The following is a 19,993-nucleotide window of genomic DNA, read 5'->3' on the forward strand; positions in this document are numbered from 1 at the left end:
GCTATGAGTTATGGTTTAGAAGTTCAGTTCTACACTCATTTCTGTTACAGAGTTGTAAGGAAGGCAAAAGCCTCGGTCTGTAGTAAAAATTTCATTGAACAGTATGGAAATGATCCTTTGAAAGTTATTTGCTCTTTTGAATCTCAATTTTCTCAACTATAAATTAAAATTACTTCACAAGATAATATATTATGAATAAAATAAAAGAGAAATCATAGCAAATCATTCTTAAAACAAAATGAAGCTATGTTGCTGAAATTTGCGTTTGTGAATGTTCTTGTTTCTCATGCATCTGATCAGATGGATGTTAAAGCTTCTATGTGCCCTGTGTGACATTTAGAAGGACCTCTTTAGAAGTATGTTCAAAACCTGGCAGTGGGGGCACACACCCTTAATCCCAGTACTTGGGAGGCAGAGGCAGGCAGATCTCTGTGAGTTCAAGGCTCATTTCATCTACAGAGTTATAGTGGCAATTCAATTGTATTTTAATAAATAAAGACTGTCTGAAGATCTGAGAATAAAACAGTCCCACTGGTCAGCCTTACAGGCCAGGTTATGTTAACACACACCTTTAATCATGGTAGCCAAAAAGGCACACATCTTTAATCCCAGTAGTTATACTAGTTGCCATAGAAACCAGGTAGTGCATGCCTGTAATCTCAGCCCTAGAGAAGATTACAAAATGGGAAGAAACAATTCTCAACACAGTCTCATTCTGAGATTCCTGGAGGCAGGATCGCCATTTTCGAACTGAGGTCAAGGTAAGAGCCAGTGGCTGGTTGTTTCTTTTGGGATCTTCAGGTTGAGCCCCAATTTCTGACCCTGAGTTTTTATTAATCATGCTTCATTTAGTCGTGTTTCACAGAGTGAGTCCAGAACAGCCAGAATTATTTCACAGAGAAATCCTGTCATGGGGGGTGGGGGGGAAAGAAAAGAAAGAAGTATAGTTAAGAGGATCAAGAGAGATGGTTGAAAAATAATATCTTGGGGAAGACCTTTGACTTAATTTAGGTTTCTATGCCTGTGAAGAGAGGTTTCTATGGCTGTGAAGAGACACAATGACCATGACAAGTCTTATAAAGAAAAACATTTAATCGGGATTGGCTTACAGTTTCAGAGGTTTAGTCTATTATTGTCAAGTCAGGAAGTATGGCAGTGTGCAGCTGTCTCACTTTGTACTCTCTCCCTCCATCTTTTCCCCCAACCCACCAAATCCTCCTTATTCCTGTCTCGACCTGCCAGTCCCAGTCTACTTGCAAAATTTATTCTATTTTTTCCTTCCAAGGGAAGGCCATGTGTTCCTGCTAAAGCCCTCCACTTTATCTAATCATTCTGAGTCTGTGAATTGTAGCTTATTGTGATTTATTTAACAATGAATATCTGCATATAAGTGAATACATGCCATATTTGTCCTTCTGGGTTAGGCTTACCTTACTCAGAATGATTTTTTTCTAGTTGCATCCATTTGCCTGAAATTTAATGGTGTAATTTTCTTACAGGGAAGTAATACTCCATTGTGGAAATGTAGCACATTTTCTTTATCCGTTTTTCAATGGAGGGACATCTATGTTGATTCCCATTTTGCATAAAGCTGCAATGGGCGTAGTTGAGTGAGTGTCTTTGTGGTGTGATTGAGCATCCTTTAGGTATATGCTCAAAAGAAGTACAGCTGGCTATTGAGGTAGATGATTCCCATATTGATTTCCGTAATGGATGTAAAAGTTTGCACTCCCACCAGCAGTGAAGGAAGGAGAGTTCCCCTTGCTCCACATCCTCACCAGCATGAGCTATCACTTGTGTTTTTGATCTTAGCCATTATGACGGGTATAAGATGGAATCTCAAAGTAATTTTGATTTACATTTCCCTTGTGGCTAAGGATGTTGAGCATTTTTTTGTTTCTCAGCCACTTGTGATTCCTCTATTGAAAATTCTGTTTAGATATGTGCCCCATTAATTGTATTATTTGGTTTTTTATATCTAGCTTCTTGAATTCTTCATATACTTTGAATAGAAGACATCTATTGGATCTGCAGTTGGTAAAAATCTTTTCTGATTCTGTAGATTTTTCCAATTGATGGTGTCTTTTGCCTTACAGAAATTTTTCAGTTTCATGAGGTCGCATTTGTTATTTGTGGACCTTAGTGCCAGTGCTGTTGGTGTTCTATTAAAGAATTTGTCTCCTGTGCTAATGAGTTGAAGACTATTCCCCATTTTGCTTCTATCAGAGTCAGTGCTTTTTGTTTTATGTGGATGCCTTTGTTGTTCTTTAGAAGGGGGTATTTTAGAAGTACATTTTAGAGATACGCTCTTTAGAAGAATGCTCTTTAGAAGACCCTCTTTTCAAGGGTTCTGTTTAGAAGACTCTCCTTTACAAATTTGCATTGAAATAGTAGTTAATGGTGGCAGATAAAGAAATGTGGGTTTGGAAAAATTGAAAACACAACCATTTGACCATGTCCTAGTGTTCTCAAAGCATACATCAGAATTAGATCTTTCTGTGTAGATAGAGCATTTTTTAATCCTTTCATGCATTTTTGCATTGCTATTTGTATCAAGTATGTTAGTTGTTAGTCCCTGGGAAGAAGAAAGCAATAGCTTAATATTGTTTGTCTTTCCTTAATCAAGGCTCAAACAAAAAGTGTATGGGCACTTAGACAGTGGTGGGTGGCAAAGAAAACAGTGTGCTGGCTAGGCTTATGCCAAATTAACACAAGCTAGAATCATTTTGGAAGAGGAAACCTCAACCAAAAATTGTCTCCTCCAGATTGGCCATTGGGCAAGCCTGTGGTGCATTTTGAAATTAATGATTGATATGAGAAGGACCAAATCACCTTGAGTGGTGCCACCCCTGTAATGGTGGTCCTGTGTGTTATAAAAAAAAGTAGGTGAACAAGCCATGAGGATAAAGCCAGAAAGCAGCATTCTTTCATGGTTTCTACTTCAGTTCCTGCCTCCAGGTTCCTACCTTGCTTGAGTTCTTTCCCTGTCTTCCCTGGATGATGAGCCTTAGCTCTAAGAAGAAAAAAGCTCGTTTCTCTCCATGTTGCTTTTTTCATGATGTTTTATCGCATCAACAGAAACCCTCACATACTTAGCATCCTGTTTTTGTAATAAGAACATTCTCCTCATTTCTTTGATCAAATTAAAGCAATTCTTGATACAGAATAGAAGAAGCCAGACTTTGATAAGAACAGGTGGGCAGGGGCCACGCCTGGGCATGGGTTTCCATTGTGATCCCTCAACGACTCACTTTCAGCACATTTGTTTCAGGAAACTTTCAAGATTTATTTGTCCTTTCAGCCATTTTTCATTCCCATCCTTCAACAATGGAGGTCATTAAGTGCAGGCTGCCCTTGTCAGTGGCATGTAGGATCAATTTGCTGCGATGGACAGAGAGGCCGTATTGACTCTGTTAATCTGTCAGTGAGAAATCGTATGTCATTAGTGTCTAACACGCCACACACAGGGCGAAATTTGGCCATCGGAAACAAGACAACCCTTTAATATTTTAGTCCATTTCTTTTCTCTCACAGCCTTTCTGATGTGTATGGGGGGACAAGTCCTCTACTTGTCCTAGTTCGGGGTATAGGAAAGCAAGAGTTAACCATATGAATTCTGCATAAACTTTTTGTTTTCTGATGAATTTCCTTTGCTCTGAACCTGAAATGTCTTTTTTCATGATAAACAATTATATTTTAATAATTATGATTCTTAAGGGATCATATTTTCCCTACGAAGATTGCATATTTTTATACTTCTTTGTACTTGTAGACCAAAGATAGCAAAGCCTGATGGAAGAGTAAATCAAATTAAAGATAATGTTTCCTTCCTTAGCATAATTTTGCACAGAGACATTTTGAATGTTAGAGCACTACAGCATTGCTCTCGGTGGTGATATTATATCTATTTATTTGGATATGTTTCTTGATACCCCAGGGTTTTTCAAATTTTCAGTGATGGGTGTTTTCCCCATTTACACCTCAGAAAGAGGCAAAAGCAATTATGCAAAATTCTTATTTGCCCCATTCATGAGTAACAATAGAATCAAATTCAATATAAAACTTCCCAGATGTCAAAATTAAAGCTAATAGTGGATATAAATTAAGAAAAATAAGTTTGGAAAGAAAACAAGTATTGTTTCCATGTGAAACTATTTCCATCACTTTCCTAAGTAGATTTTAGGAATGTTTATGTACTTTCTTTTTAAAACCGCATTAACACGTCCAGGAAACTACACGCCTCTGTTTCTAGTGGCATCTGAAATTCTTCAGTCCACAAAGAAAGGCAAGTGAAACTGCCGAGCAGATTTGCTGACAACAAAATTGCTTCTGAAAATGGTTTTTAAAATACTTCTAATTCTTTCAGAAACCATTCATAATGTTTAACCCTTTCCCACAGAAAATCACAGTGTTTTTAAATGAAAGAAATGAAAGCTAGCACTTAGGAAACATCCCTGGGAGACACTCTCCATATGCATGTGTTTGTAAATATATTGTACTTACATAGATATGTATGTATAAGTATGTATTTTTCTCTACATACATGTATGTGTATATGGAGGGTGATGGCACTGTACTATGCATTTGACAAGCATTATCCTTTAGAAGCCCCCCCCCCCCCAACTGTTAGGACAAAGGGACGCCTATTTAATTAGAAGGTGACTTAATTTCCACGGGACTGAGCATCAGCTTCATAATTATATTTTTAATCTTATCAGCTGGGAGCATTCTTAGGAAATTCCCATTTCCTTCCAAAATAATTTTACAGATGAGGCATCTTGAAAGGGGTCAGCGTAAGAAATAAAGAATGTTTAGGACACAATTCTAACTTGGTTTGAGTGTTATATCTAGTGAACTGTAGGTAGCATGTGCTGGGATATTTTTCATTTAATGAGCATTGCTATTCTGGCAGTATTTTGATAAAAGCATCACTTTTAAGTGATGTGGGCATAAGGAGATGAATCTGAGATCAGTGGAAATGCTCTCTGAGCGACAGAATACATACAGCATCCATCAGTCAACCATCATACTGACAAAGACACATTAGGTTCCTCAGAGAAGCCCACCTCCTCTCTGCTTCCTTGCTGAAGCTGAGCTGAATCCATTCTCAACAAAGGCACATCCTAAGTTCTTCAGCTGTCTCTCTTCATCCTCTTGAGGAAGAAAACACAAAGTGTTGCTATTTATCACCATTATCAGGTTTGATTAGGCAGAATTCCATCTTTAATTCTAGATAACATTGTATCCACTATAGATTTCACTGCTTTCTTCTGCCTTTTATCAATCATCAGATACAGTTTCATGTAACCCCACCCCATGTGAATACTAAAAGTTGCTTTGCCAAGTGCATGCTGGCTGCTTATTTTACTAAAGGTGGAGATTTATTCTTCCGAAGGAAAACTGTAACTCTTTCAATAGGTTTTTTTTTTCCTAAAACAACCACTCAAAGACCCTTTCAGGGTCTCTGCCTCCCTGTTTCTCAGAACACAGGCACACACGTACACACACACACACACACACACACACACACACGCAATTTTGACCTCTTTCTTTGGACACATTTGTTCTTCCAAAAAGTATCAATTAAAGGCCTGCTATTTCCTTAGAAGCTTGCTCAGGTCTCAGCTTATTGAGTAGCTTTTGCAATGATAGAGACAGGCACAGCCAGCTGGTGTTCTACTCATTCACCAACAATTCTTTTTCATTGTCCAAACCTCATGCGGGAAACACAGAGAGTTTAGAGTCAATGTTTGCATCAGTCACAAATTTCACACTCATGAAACTGCTGAAATGTACACTTCACAAGGAAGAAACAGACATTATTTGTAGAGTCCAGGGAGCCCAAAAGTCTAGAGTATCACTTGATAGATTATAAAGAACCCATACATGCCTAATGTAGAGAACTTCTGCCTGCAAGCTGTGCATACACCTTCACTTTTATACTATAATGCATATTTTCATATGTGCACACATGCACACACAATATAAAATTAAAATGTAGTTATAAAAATTTGCCACCCAATAACCAAAATGTTTACTGTATGTTGAACGATGTTTTCTGTCCCACCTGGTTTTTCAGCCATTAAGTCCCAAAGAATCACACAGGGGTCTACATTAGTTATAAACTGATTGGCTCATTTGCTCAGGCTTCTTATTAAGTAATTCTTATAAGTTACATTGGCCCATAATTCTTGTCTGAGGTAGCCACGTGGCTTGGTCTTTTTGGTGAGGCAGTCACATCTTGTATCCTCTGCCTCTGGGTCACGACTCCAGACTGCACTTCCCTCTTCCTAGAATTCTCGTTTCCCTGTCTCTACTTCCTGCCTTGTCACCCTGTCTATACTTCCTGCCTGGCTACTGGCCAGTCAGCATTTATTTAAAATATAAGTGACAGGGTACAGACCATTGTCCCACAGCACTCCCCCCTCCTTCTTTTAAAAACAAGAACTCTGACTCTAATATCCTTTGTTTAGCTTTTCTACTGACCATTATCTGGTGTAGGAGGTCCTTCTGTCTATATGTGGATTTCATTGGTTAATGAATAAAGAAACTGCTTTGGCCTTCTTGATAGGCCAGAACTAAGGTAGGTGGAGAAGACAGAACTGAATTCTGAGAGGAAGAAAGCAGAGTAAGAGAGCAGTCATGGAGCCACCAGAGACAGATGTGCTGAATCTGTCCCGGTAGGCCACTGCCACATGGCGATATACAGATTAATAGAAATGGGTTAAATCAAGATGTGAGAGTTAGCCAATAAGAGGCTAGAATTAATGGGCCAAGAAGTGATTTAATTAACACAATTTCTGTTTGGTTATTTCAGGGCTAAGCTAGCCGGGTGGCTGGGATGAAGAAGCAGACCCCTCTTTCTTGCAACAGTTATTCATTACAACTTGTAACCAACATTCTAAACAAAGGAAAATATCCATAGTCCATTTATTGGGAATGTGGGAGTAGTTTTCCAGGCTACTTCCAACTGATTGGTGGTGCTGATAATCTTATGAGGACCTAAAGAAAATTTAGAATTATGATCAAGTCAAGTCATGACTGGACTATTCTATGAGACTTGATCATCTCAGGCAGCAGTCTTGAATCTGTTCTGGATGTAGAACTCAAACATCTGGGCCATCTGTTCCTATCGGGGATTTCTCAGGAGGCCTTCCTTGATCAAACTTGAGTTTTCTTAAATCAGAATGAATCCATAGTCTCTCATTTTCTGTGGCAACAAAAGCAAAACCTCTTCTCTAAAGTAACAAACCTTTTGACTTCAATTTTGAAGTCAAGGTATTTTCAAAATACCTATCTTGTATTAATTCAGCAGCATTTATAAACAAATTCCTCCTTCCTCAGCATTCAAACAATTCAAAGAGAGCATAATAACATACAGTGTGTTTTCCATCTTTATGTGGCTTTATTTTAAACTCTATTTCTTTTATTTTTATTTTTAATTTTGGCTTGTTGAGACAGGACTTCTCTGTGTATCTTTGTCCTAGAACTCACTCTGTAGACCAGGCTGTCCTTGAACTCACAGAGATCCACTTGCCTCTGCCTCCCGAGTGCATTTGAATGTGTGCCACTACACCTTGAACTCACAAATGTCTGTCTGCCTCTGTCTCCCAAGTGTTGGGATTAAAGGTATGTGCCACCATACCCAGCTACCTTTTATCTTTTTAAAAAGGACTTTATCCTCTTTTTCTCTTCTCTCCCAAGCCTACATATATTTTAACACACAGTAAACCTTTTAGAGGTTTTCTTTGTCTTTGAATCTCTTTTTACTGTATAACTCTCTTTTTCTGAACACATAAATCTTTAATTTGCTAAACAATAGAGCTAGGATTAAAGCTGTGGCTTGACTGCTAGATCCACCCCATTTCTTTGCTTTCTGAGAATCTAGCTTCATGTTGGAGGTATTGGCCAGAGCCATGATTATTGCCACAGTTGTATGACATTTCAAGGTCCGTGCAGCCACCAAGAAGCATGCTGTAGGTTATTCATAAACAGCATTTAAGTTTTTTGTGGCAGAGCCTCTTAAAGGGACTGCAAAGTTTTTACAGCTAAAGCTGAGTCAGGAAGCCTCTCTAAAATTAGACACATTTGCTCTAGCAAACAGAACCTATCTGAGAAAATGCTATCAATAAGCTGTACTTTACACTATTCTTTTCTGTCTAGAATTACTTCCCAAGCTCTCTCAGGCTTTATGTGGATGCAGTTGTCCATGTGTTGGGCACCATTTGTTGACTGAGCACCATTCTGTTGACAGAAGTTCCTGTGCCACTCAGTCCTGCAGCCATTAAGTCCCACAGAACCATACAAGGATCTACATTAGTTATAAACTGATTGGCTCATTTGCATAGCTTCTTATTAACTAGTTCTTATAAGTTACATTAGTCCATAATTCTTGTCTGAGTTAGCCACATGATGTGGTCTTTTTGGCGAAGTAGTCACATCATGCATCCTCTGCATCTGGGTCATGACTCCACACTGCACTTCTCTCTTCCTAGAATTCTCATTTCCCTGCCTCTACTTCCTTCCTGGTCACCCCACATATATTGCTTGCCTGGCTACTGGCCAGTCAGTGTTTATTTAAAATATAAGTGACAGGGTACAGGCTATTGTCCACAGCAACTGTAGACATCTTCAGTGAGAGGTGGAATTTCAACTCAGTCTTGCCCAAAACAGCTTATAGTTTCTCTTGTGGTAAGTGATAATCTCTCCTCACATCCATAGATTTCTATCTCACAATCGTTTGTTAAAATACAAAGAGATAGGTATGAAAAGCAAGTGCACATATGCTAAGCATTTTTTGAGTGAGGGTTTTTCTGTGTAACAACCCTATCTGTCTTGGAATTAGCTCTGTAGACCAGGCTAGCCTCAAACTCACAGAGATCTAACTGCCTCTGCCTCACTGAGTACTAGGATTAGAGGTACACACCACCATCAGCTGGCTGCTAAACATTTTAATATCTGTTATTCTTCCTACATACCTTAACATTGCTAATATGTAGATCTATATAAATAAAGCTACCCAAAACTAATGTCAAGGTCATTATTGAAGTACTGACTGATGAAATCATTAGGAAAAGAAACTTGACTACCTTGTATAAAAAAAAAATTCTTGAAATCCAAAACAGTGAAAAATTGTCACTTCTGATAAGCAAGAGTGGCTTAAAGATGACAGGCTAGTACATAAACATTTATCATTAGCTATAAACAATGTGATTATCAAGAGATTTACCCAATGTTCTGTCTCCTACAGCCATGAGATCCAAATTCATTTTCAGGTAATTTATTATGTCAGCACACTCACATATGATTTCAAATGTTAGCACATCTAGTGGTTGTGCAGCACACCAGACCACTCCAGGATAATTATTTCTTTAAGTATACCATGTTGTTGTGTTGGGTTTTGTCTCTTGGAGGCCTGCTTTTTTTCTGAAGGAAATGGAGGAGGGAGTGGATCTGGGGAGAGTAGAGGGAGGAAAACCTGGTCAGAATGTATTGTATTAGAGACTAATCTATTTTCAATAGGAAAAAGAAAGATTTTTTACCTCACAAGAAGCCCTAATAATACAGCTCCACAATAACTTTGACTGAATAAAATTTTAACCTGTTCTAAATTTCCATAAAAGTGCATTTCATAGGAATAATGGAGTGTTTAGTTACTGATGTTCCATGTTTCTTGGTATAAACATCTCTTGTAAAGAAAACAGTTACTTTTCTCTTTTGGGTGGGTCTAAAACTCATCTGGTAGGCACTATTTAGTAAATGGTATTTTGTTTCTTTTAAGCATATTGTATATAAGTTAACCTTATATAAAGTATTCAGGCAATCAAATTGTATGATCCTATAATTTAAATGTGTTGATAGTTCTGATAAAAATTATATTCAGAGATATTAGAAATATTTTTCTTTTTCAGCTGAAGGGTTTTTCTCACAGCTTTCCTATAAGATTGATTTTTTTAAATTTATTTATTTATTAAAGATTTCTGCCTCCTCCCCGCCACCACCTCCCATTTCCCTCCTCCTCCCCTGATCAAGTCCCCCTCCCTCATCAGCTTGAAGAGCAATCAGGGTTCCCTGACCTGTGGGAAGTCCAAGGATCACCCACCTCCATCCAGGTCTAGTAAGGTGAGCATCCAAACTGCCTAGGCTTGAATATGTAACTTATTTCCAAAATTCTGTGCTATCTCTTTAGAGTAAACAACTGATTGAAAGACAGATGATGGATAGATAGATGATAGGTAATAGATGAATGGATAATAGATGATAGATAGGTAGATAGATGATAGATAGATAGATAGATAGATAGATAGATAGATAGATAGATAGATGATAGATAGATAGGTAGATATATTATAGATGAGAGATAGATAGATAGAGAGATAGATAAATGAATAATGGATGATAGAGAGATAGATTGATAGTAAATAGATGATAGGTAGATAAATGATAGATGGATGGATAGATAGATAGATAGATAGGCAGATAGACAGATAGACAGATAGACAGATAGACAGATAGACAGATAGATAGATAGATAGATAGATAGATAGATGGATAGATAGATGAGAGAAAGGTAGATGATAAATATTAGATTGATAAATGAGATAAATAGATGGATAAATGAGAGAGGTAGATGATAGACATATATATATATAATAGCTAGATAGACAGACGATAGATAGATAGATAGATAGATAGATAGATGAAACATAGTTGAAAGACAAATGATAGATAATCTGGTAGAATGATAACCGTTATCTAACACTTTATTTGAACAAATGAACTGTGGTAATACAGTAGATAGCTTTGGGGATTTTTAAATTATATCAGATATAAAACGACCTTTAGATTATTTCATTTAATACTGGATTCCATAATTCTTGTGGATTTTCAAAGAAATTTTTTTAAAGATATACAAACTATTTTCACAGGTTACTGGGGTAAAGTCAAACAAAGCCAGCCTTTGCAGGGTGTGCACACAAAAGAGGCAGGACTGTTATCAGTGAAAGGAGCAAAGAACTTGGCTCGCTTGACTCTGAATGGATCATGCTGCAGCAGTCTTTTGATTCTAATATGAAACTGTAGTAAGGATCATTGCACTAATGCATGAGGATTTGTGATAATGTTGCTGAAATTTTACTGTCAAAACTGAACTGCAGTGTGATGACTTTTGTTATCACAGTTTCTAATAACCACTCAGCATGGATTGACCCTACATATGTTTGAGGTAATAATGTGTCAGTAACTCAGAAAGCAAAACAAAAGGGAAATCGAAACAGTCCACAGAATGTTGTGATAACCGTTATTATTAATATAGCTAACACAGTCATATCATAAATACAACATAAGCCACAGGTTTACACGAGAATTAAAACCAAAACTTTAGGTATCTTATAACAATGTTGACTAAGTAATTCCACAAATACTGTCCTGAGCTCCCCCAAGGCATTGCCTCCTGAAGGCCTCTTATACCACACTCTGTCTCATTGCTGCTATACAGTGACAGAACTCTTGATCAAAACTTCCCTTCCAGCCCTGCAGTGTTTCTGCCCTCTTCCTTTGGTGAAATATTTCCTTTTTCCTTTCCTACCTTTGTAGGTATCTCTCTAATTATTGCTATATATTTGCATTTCATGTCTCTTTAGTATAATAAATATGAGAAAATAACCAAAAATTGCTAATATTAGCTATTGTCCTATGTGGTGGTCACCATGCTAGACAGGACAGAGAGTAGGGAATGTACTGTATCACAAATGTTAGGTCAAATACAAATGGGATTGTCACTCTTATCATAGACTTAAAGGACTCTTATTCAAGTCATTTCTTTTAAAAAATCTAATAAGCGGTTGTGGGGACGAGGCAGAAATCCTTAATAAATAAATAAATTAAAAAAAATCTATGAAATATCTATGGCTATTCTCCTTTTCCTCTTTTAAAACAAGGATTCTGTATTGTATTATATACTTTCCTCTCCTATGACAAACTGCCTGACAAAGGCAGCCCAATGAAGGACTGGTTGATTGATGCTTCCTATTTGAGGTCCAGTCTATCATGGTGGAGAAAGCATGGCAAAAGGGTACAGGACAACGGGTCACACTAATCTGCAACTAGGAAGCAAGAGGGATGGATGCTGGTACTCAGCTCATTTCCTTCATCTCACTGAGTCCAGGACCCCAGCTCCAAGAATGGTGTCCCCCCATAGTTAGGGTGGGCCTTCCCAAATCTATTAGATTTGTTTCCATTGTGAGTCTAAATCTTCTCAAGTTGATGATCAATATTCACCAAGATTAATATTAACTACATTGGTTTGCTAGAGTTGGAGTAATAGCCCCAATGCCAAGCATTTTATACAACAGAGAGTTACTATCTCACTGTTCTAGTAGTTAGACATCTGAAATCAATTGTTATCAGGGTTGACTCTTTCTGAAGGTTCTAGTCAGTTCCAGTCCATCGCCTTGACTGGTAGATATTGCCACTACCAGTATAAGTGCTGGCTGATTTTGAGGGACAAATTAATTTGTGTCCAGTCAAGTTATTCCTTTCATAATAAAAAAGAAAAATTTTGAATAAACAATAAATGCAGGTTTGAAAATTCAGAAATTCAGAACATAGGCAAAGTATTTCTATGTCTTCAGCTGCCCTATGAATACATATTATCTCTTCCTTTCATTTTTCATTTAGTATGTGTGTGTGTGTGTGTGCGTGCATGCGTGCATGTGTAAAACTTGTGGCAGTTGGTTTTCTCCATCTACCATGCGGATTCCAGGAATTCGACTCGGGTTATCAGACTAAGTTAGGTCACTAGACCCAAAAATCTTCTCTTCTATTAATAATGCCTATCATACTAAATTAAATCTTAAGCCAATAGCCTCTTTTAAAATTTTAAAACTTCTACAAAGATACTGTCTCTAAGTAGAGTGGTGTTCTGAGTTACTCAGTGATGCTCAAGTATATGAATATGGATAGAAAGTGATACAGTTTAGTCCAAAACAGGCACTTTGTTAGACTTTTAAGCCCCTCTTTGGTTGTAAGCAGGAGTCAAAACTGAGGTACAAGCTTGGCCTTTTGAACTGAAACTATTCTTCCACAGGATCTCTTAAATCCTTTTTCCCTGCACAGCCCAGCCAATTATTTATATGGGAAGTACTATTGTCTCTCTTTAAATTCAAAATAATTTCAATTATAAAGACTGCTATACCTATCATTTCAAGCATGGATATGATGAGGCAATTAGACTCACGTGATGAAATTATGTCTAAGGTAAAAGGAACTATTGCAGTGAAATAGGAAGTGATTCTGACCAATGTCCAGAGGTCCAAACACTTTTCACCAAACAAGCTTACAGTGACCACCTATGTCCTGTGGGGATTGCTACAGAGGATAAAGGTTTAAGTTATGCATCCTTAAAAGAGCTAAGAAGAGGCAAGAGGCAGAGTGAAGAGCTCACACAACAAAATGCCAAGCTTTCTGTGGAAACATGACAGTGGGGACACTGCACTTGGGGTTCTAGGAGGGATACAGGTTGATCAGAGCTAGTTGACCATGGTAAACTATCACTAAAATATAACAGTAAACACAGGGAGGTACAAAAGCAATCACTTCCTCAAATTCCTACTCTATTAGAAGCATGTTGGCTACATTCCAGAAGATGCCTTTATTAGTCTTTTTAGTATTTATTTTTATTATTATGTAAATGTTTTATTAATTATTTTTATTATTATTTTAATGTTTGGGTTTTATTTTTAATTTATTTTCTCATATATTACATCCCCATCTCAGTTTCCCCACATCTTCCCCTCCCAATCCCTTCCCCCAACTCCCCTCTCTTCTCATCCACTCTTCCTCTGTTTCCTTTCAGAAAAAGGTACACCTCCCAGGAATATCAACCAAACAAGGCATATCAAGTTGCAATAAGACGAGGTACCTCCCCTCATATTAAGGCTGAACTGATAAACACAGTAGGTCCCAAAAGCAGGCAAGAGACTCAGAGTCCCAAAAGAAAAGCAAGCCATACAACCATAACATACATGCAGAAGGCCTAGGTGAGAGCTACAACGGCTCCCTGACTGTCTCTTCAGTCTCTGTGAGCCACTACAAAGGTTAGTTGAACCTGTGGGGTTTTCTTGTAGTTTACTTGACCCTTATGGTTCCCATAATCCTTCCTTCCCCTCTTCCACAGGATTCTTAGAACTCTCCTGATGTTTGGCTGTAGGTCTCTGCATCTGTTTCCATCAGCTGCTGGATGAGGCCTCTCTGATGACTATTATGCTAGGCTCCCTTCTGGAGGTATAGCAGACTATCATTAGGAAGCATTTCTTGACATTTTTCTGAAAGTCTTTTGTGGTTCTATCCCAGGTCTCTGGGCTATCCAGCTGCCGGTTCCTGGCCCTCCAGGCAGCCAGAGGTGGTATTCCTTTCAAGGTATGGGTCTAAAACTGGAACAGTCATTAGTTGGAATACCCCCATTTCTTTACCAAATTTACCCCAGTACATCTTGAAGGCAGGACACTGTGTAAGTCAAGGTTTTGTGGTTGTATTGATGTCTCAATACCAATACCAGTAGACTTGCCTGGTTATAGAAGATGGCCATTTCAGGTTCTGTATCACCCATTCCTAGGAATCTTAGCCATGGTCACCCTCATAGATTCCTGGGAATTTTCATTGCACTAGAGTTCTAGCTCATCCATGAGATGCCTCCCAATTTCAGTTTTCTCCCCCAGTATTCTCTCCCTCAATTCTCTCCACCAGTCCCACCAACTGCTGCCTCCAGTTCCTGTCAACACCCATTCCCAGTCCACCCACATTATCTCTCTATTTCCTCTTCCCAGAGAGGTCCATTGCCCCCATGAGCCCTCCTTGTTACATAGCCTCTCTCTCTGGGTCTGGATTGTAGCAGGATTATCCTTTACTTCACAGCTGATATCCACTTATAAGTGAGTACATACCATGCTTGTCTTCCTGGGGTCTGGGTTACCTCACCCTCACTCAGGATGTTTTTTTGTTGTTGTTCCATCCATTTTGTCTGATAATTTTATTATGATATTTTTAACAGCTGGGTAATACTCTATTGTGTAAATGAGCCGCATGTTCTTTACATTCTTCAGTCAAGGAGCATCTGGGTTGTTTATAGTTTCTTGTTATTATGAATGAAGCTGCTATGAACACAGCTGAGCAAGTGTCCTTGTGGTAGGATGAAGCATCCTTTGGGTATATGCCCAGGAAGGGTAGAGCTGGGTCCTGATGTAGATTGATTCCCAATTTTCTGTAAAGTTTCTGTAATATGTTTACAGCATGAAACCTCATGAAACTGAAGTATCCTAAGAGTGTTTCACTAAAGACTAACATAATATACAAGTTTTTTTTAAATATTTATTTATTTATTATGTATACAATATTCTGTCTGTATGCCTGAAGGCCAGAAGACAAGTTTTTAAAAAACAAGATGAAATGCCCTTGTCCTAAAATAATCACATTAAATGTAAAAAGGAAAACGACTTATGATTTGGATCTAGGTTATTCTTCAGTATACTATCATATTGTCTGCAAATTGTGAGAGTTTGACTTCTTTTCTGAGTTATGTCCCCTTGATCTCCTTTTGTTGTCTTCTTGATCTAACTAGAACTTTCAGTACTATATTGAATAGATATAAAGAGAGTGGACAGTCTTGTTTTGTTCCTTATTTTAGCTGAATTGCTTTGAGTTTCCATTTAGTTTGCTGTTGTCTATAGGCTTGCTGTAAATTGCCTTTATTCTGTTTAATGTCTCTTGTATCCTTGTTTTCTCCAAGACTTCTATCATGAAGGTGTATTAGATTTTGTCAAAGGTTTTTCAGCATCTAACGAGATTAGTTTGTTTCTTTTTCTTTCAGTTCACTTATATAGTGGAAGACATTGACTGATTTTCATATGTTAAAACATCCCTGAATCCCTGGGATGGAGCCTACTTGGTCATGGTGGGTGACCTTTTTGAACTGTTCTTGGACTCAGTTTGATAGCATTTTATTGAATTTTTTGCATCAGTGTTCATAAGGGAAATTGGTCTGTAATTATCTTTCTTTGTTGAGTCTTCTTAAATGTTTTTAATTGAAATAGAATTGAGTTATTTCCCTGTCTCTTTCTTCCCTGTAACCTTTCCCAGCTGCCCTCCGTGGAATCCTTCCCATTCACCCAGCACTTAAATGGATAGCCTCTTTTTCTCTGATTATGTGATTTTCTCTGATGTGTCTGTAAACATAAGTGCATGAGTGCTACCTGCTGAGTCTGTTTTTGTTGGTGATATGCACGTGATTTCAAGGCTGACCTCTCTGCATTGGACAGCCAATAGAAGGTCTCATCCCTGGGGGAGACAGTTTTCCATCTTCCAGCCGTCAATAGTTAGTTGCCTATAGCTTTTTTTTGTCTAAGAGTAGGACTTCATGAAACTTTTCCTTCTGCTATACCAACTATAGTGAAGTCACTATTAAACCCCATTCTTGTTTATCAGCATTTCTAGGAGAGACTGTTTCACAGCAAACTTCCTGGTCCTCTGGCTCTTACAGTCTTTCCCACCCCTCTTCTGTGATGTTCCCCCACACCATAGCTATAGAAGTTATAGAGTATTCATTGTGACTGGAGTCCCTATGGTGCATTGATCTCTGCATTGTGTCCAGTTGTGATTTTCTATGATAATCTCCACTTGATATTTTTTCACAAAAGGAACTTCTTTGAAGAGGGATGGTAGTTACATTTGTCTGGGGGCATAAAGATAAGACCCAGCTATAATATATCTTGACATACACCTGTAGGACTCGACCCTGCACCACTGATACTTCCCTAGCCATGATCCTTGCCACCCTATTCACAATAGCAAGGAAAGAGAACAATCTAAATATCCTTCAACAGAGGGGTGAATGATAAATGGATGACATATGTTCAATGGAATACTATTCAATGGTAAAGAAATGTGAAATCATGACATTTGCATGTGAATGCATAGACCTAGAAAAAATTATATTGAGTGGGCTAACCCTAATCCAGAAAGATAAATGCCGCATGTCCTCCCTGATCTGTAGCTCCTAATTTCAAATCCTCAGATGTGAGTATACAATATGCAGTAACCATAGAAACCTGGAAAGTATAAAAGGACCATAGGTATGGGTCGGAAGTTTAGAGATAATAGAAGAATATAAGTGATATAAAGCAGTATGAGGCTCCAACTAGGGAGAAGTGAGGGAGGTCAAATGGGACGAGAGACAAATAACACCAAGATTTTCTGATAATCTCATATGTCGTATTATTTTATATTTAACTACATTATATTAACACATATAAGCACCCTACACACACACACACACACACACACACATATATATATATATTCATACACACACACACACACACATATATATATATATATATATATTCATACACACACACACATTAGAGGAAGTTAAGTCATGTGAGCTAATTAAAACCCAAATACCAAATACCAGACACAAGAAATCTTATTGTGAAGATTTTGTCAGGGTGGTTCAAGTGATTCCTAAAACATTATAGATTATTGGTGCAGGTTTGGTCACCTCCCAGAGCCTGAAGGTAAGCTCCTACTGAAGACACACACTCTCAAAACACACAACCCAGATGACTCAAACTGCTTCTGACCTAAAAGCCTGTTTCCACTGGTCTAGATCTCATGGTTCTAGAAAATAATATGCAAGCATCCAGGAGAGGAAAGAAATTAAGTAGTCCTTCCTAGCTGTACCACCTATGAACCATAACAATTATGAGCATGGAAAGATATGCATAAAGGTTCAAGAAGTGATTCTTACATAATTGTCCTTGCTAAGCATATGATCCTCTTTCTTTCAGTTTTCCATCTAAACAATGCAATGTAGAATTAATTTACAGGACATTTACATTGTATTAGATATTTATAAGGTGATGCAGAGATCCTGTAAGTTACACAGGATGGTATGCATGAGTTTTGTGTGATTTTAAATGAGGAACTCCAACACTCACGGGTTTGTGGATTGCAGGCATGCACCAACACACTCAGTAGTTTCTGCTTGGGTGTATGGAGGTTTAAGCGATAAATCACAGACGGTGGTAATTCAGCACCATATTCGAAACTGAACTACACTTCCGGCCATAGCCACATGGACTGTGTCCTCGGGTCTCTTCCCTTTCACATGTTCCCTCCTACCTCACTCTGATCTAGCCATGAGTTATTCTTAGATGCTTAAACCATGCTCATTCCCGATATGGGGACCTTAAATGGTCATATTATTTCAAGGCGATATCTCCCTTCCCAGATTTCTCCGCGTTGGCATTTTGTCATTTAACTGCAAATTTAAAGTTGTTTCCTTAGAACAGCTCACCAGAGACCCTGAGTGACTCTTTCTCTTGTCTCCTACTATCACGTCACTTGATTTGATTTTCTTTAATATAAAAACTGAAGTTTTAGCTTATTTTCATTTGTTCATGATCTATTTCTGCCAACTAAATGTAGCTGCAATTGGAAGGGAAGTATTACTTAGTGATAACCATTGCTCTAGCACCCAGAGAAGTGCCTGGCAATATTTTTTGCAGTTACTATGTGATTTTTCCCAGCAGGATGTCTGACAAAAAGTGCACACCTCCTCACTGACACAGCATTTTCACATCGAGGAATTGGTAAGGAAACAATCTGGGAAAGTCCACAAGGTGTAAGACATAACGGTGCGGGCTATAATATTGTTTATAAAGAGGAAAGGTCAGCAAGTTCAGCACACACTTATATGGAATTGTATAAACACAGTAGAACTGGCACACAGTGGAGTATTATATAACCTTCACAAGGACTGGTACACATGATTCCTTCCTTGTACCCTTATACGCATTATCCTTTAATCATGGTGGTTTCTTCCCACCTGTCCATCTGTCTGTATGAAAATCTATATATCAAAGATTAGTTAGTGGTAGTTCAGGGATTAGAATGGGCATTTCAAAATGTATGTCACTGTATTTTAAAGATGTGTGGGACAAGCAAGGTGAAGAAAAAACTCCAGATATTTCCAAATATCCACAGCACGAACTTCAAATATTATCTTACTCCTTTGCCTTGGATATCAAGGAAATATACAGTTGTCATTATAGAATGTAAACTTAGGCATTGTTGAGAGGTTATTTGTAAGTTATTTGGTTTGAGATAAGGATGTTCTTTGCAGCAATTACTCTATTTGAAAATAGGATTAACCTGTCATGACACACTTAAAAATAAATCACTTTATTAATCAGCACTTTGAATCAATGGTGAAGGAATTAGCAAAATTTTGCAATAGAGATGTCCAAACTTAAAATTATCATATTTTCTCTGAAGATGCCACACAGAACACTTAAGGGTTAAATGAGTTTAGTGTTCTCCTGGTTAAACAACACAATTTCAAGGTGGAATCCTGGATCCATTGTGGCCTTTGGTAAACCCTTCATTTGACCATTCTCTTTAGTTCTCATTCCTCTCTAACCATGCTGCAGTGGTATTAGATAATGTGGGACTGGCCAGCATAGTGGCTATTCCAGTGGCCCCTTGATCTCCACAGGGGCCACTAATCCCCAACTAGCGCTAATTGCTCAAATTAACCTGCTTCTATTAATCTACATTCTACCGCAAAGCTCAGTTACCTCTACTCTGGATCTTATATCTGACTTCCTCGGAGTCTCACTGTCTTCTCTCCTTCCCAGAGTTCTCTCTCTGCCGATAAGTTTCTCCTATATTTCCTGCCCAGCTATTGGCCATTCAGCTTTTTATTATACCAATCAAAGCAATACATCTTCACACAGAACAAATACCCCACAACTTTCCTTTCTTTTGTCTAAATGAAAAAGAAAGGTTTTAACTCTAATACAGTAAAACTATATACAATAAGAATAATTATTAGGAATTATACTTATAATGTCCAATTCATTTGTATTTCTTTATTATCTTATCCTATCTTGATGAGTCTAAAGTTGTATACCTAAGCAATCTTTTATCATAACAT

The 19,993-nt window shown here is 37.9% G+C and overlaps 1 protein-coding gene across 1 annotated transcript in view; it reads left to right on the plus strand.

Annotated features, from left to right (window-relative positions):
- The window catches only part of LOC121441843 (coiled-coil domain-containing protein 178-like), a 309,575-nt gene that overhangs the window by 204,315 nt on the left and 85,267 nt on the right, over window positions 1-19,993 (plus strand). The gene's annotated exons all lie outside the window — the stretch shown is intronic.

Source organism: Microtus oregoni, unplaced genomic scaffold, assembly GCF_018167655.1.
Source record: "Microtus oregoni isolate MIOR12 unplaced genomic scaffold, Mior012 000082F_ref0000272, whole genome shotgun sequence".
Lineage (NCBI taxonomy): Eukaryota > Metazoa > Chordata > Mammalia > Rodentia > Cricetidae > Microtus > Microtus oregoni.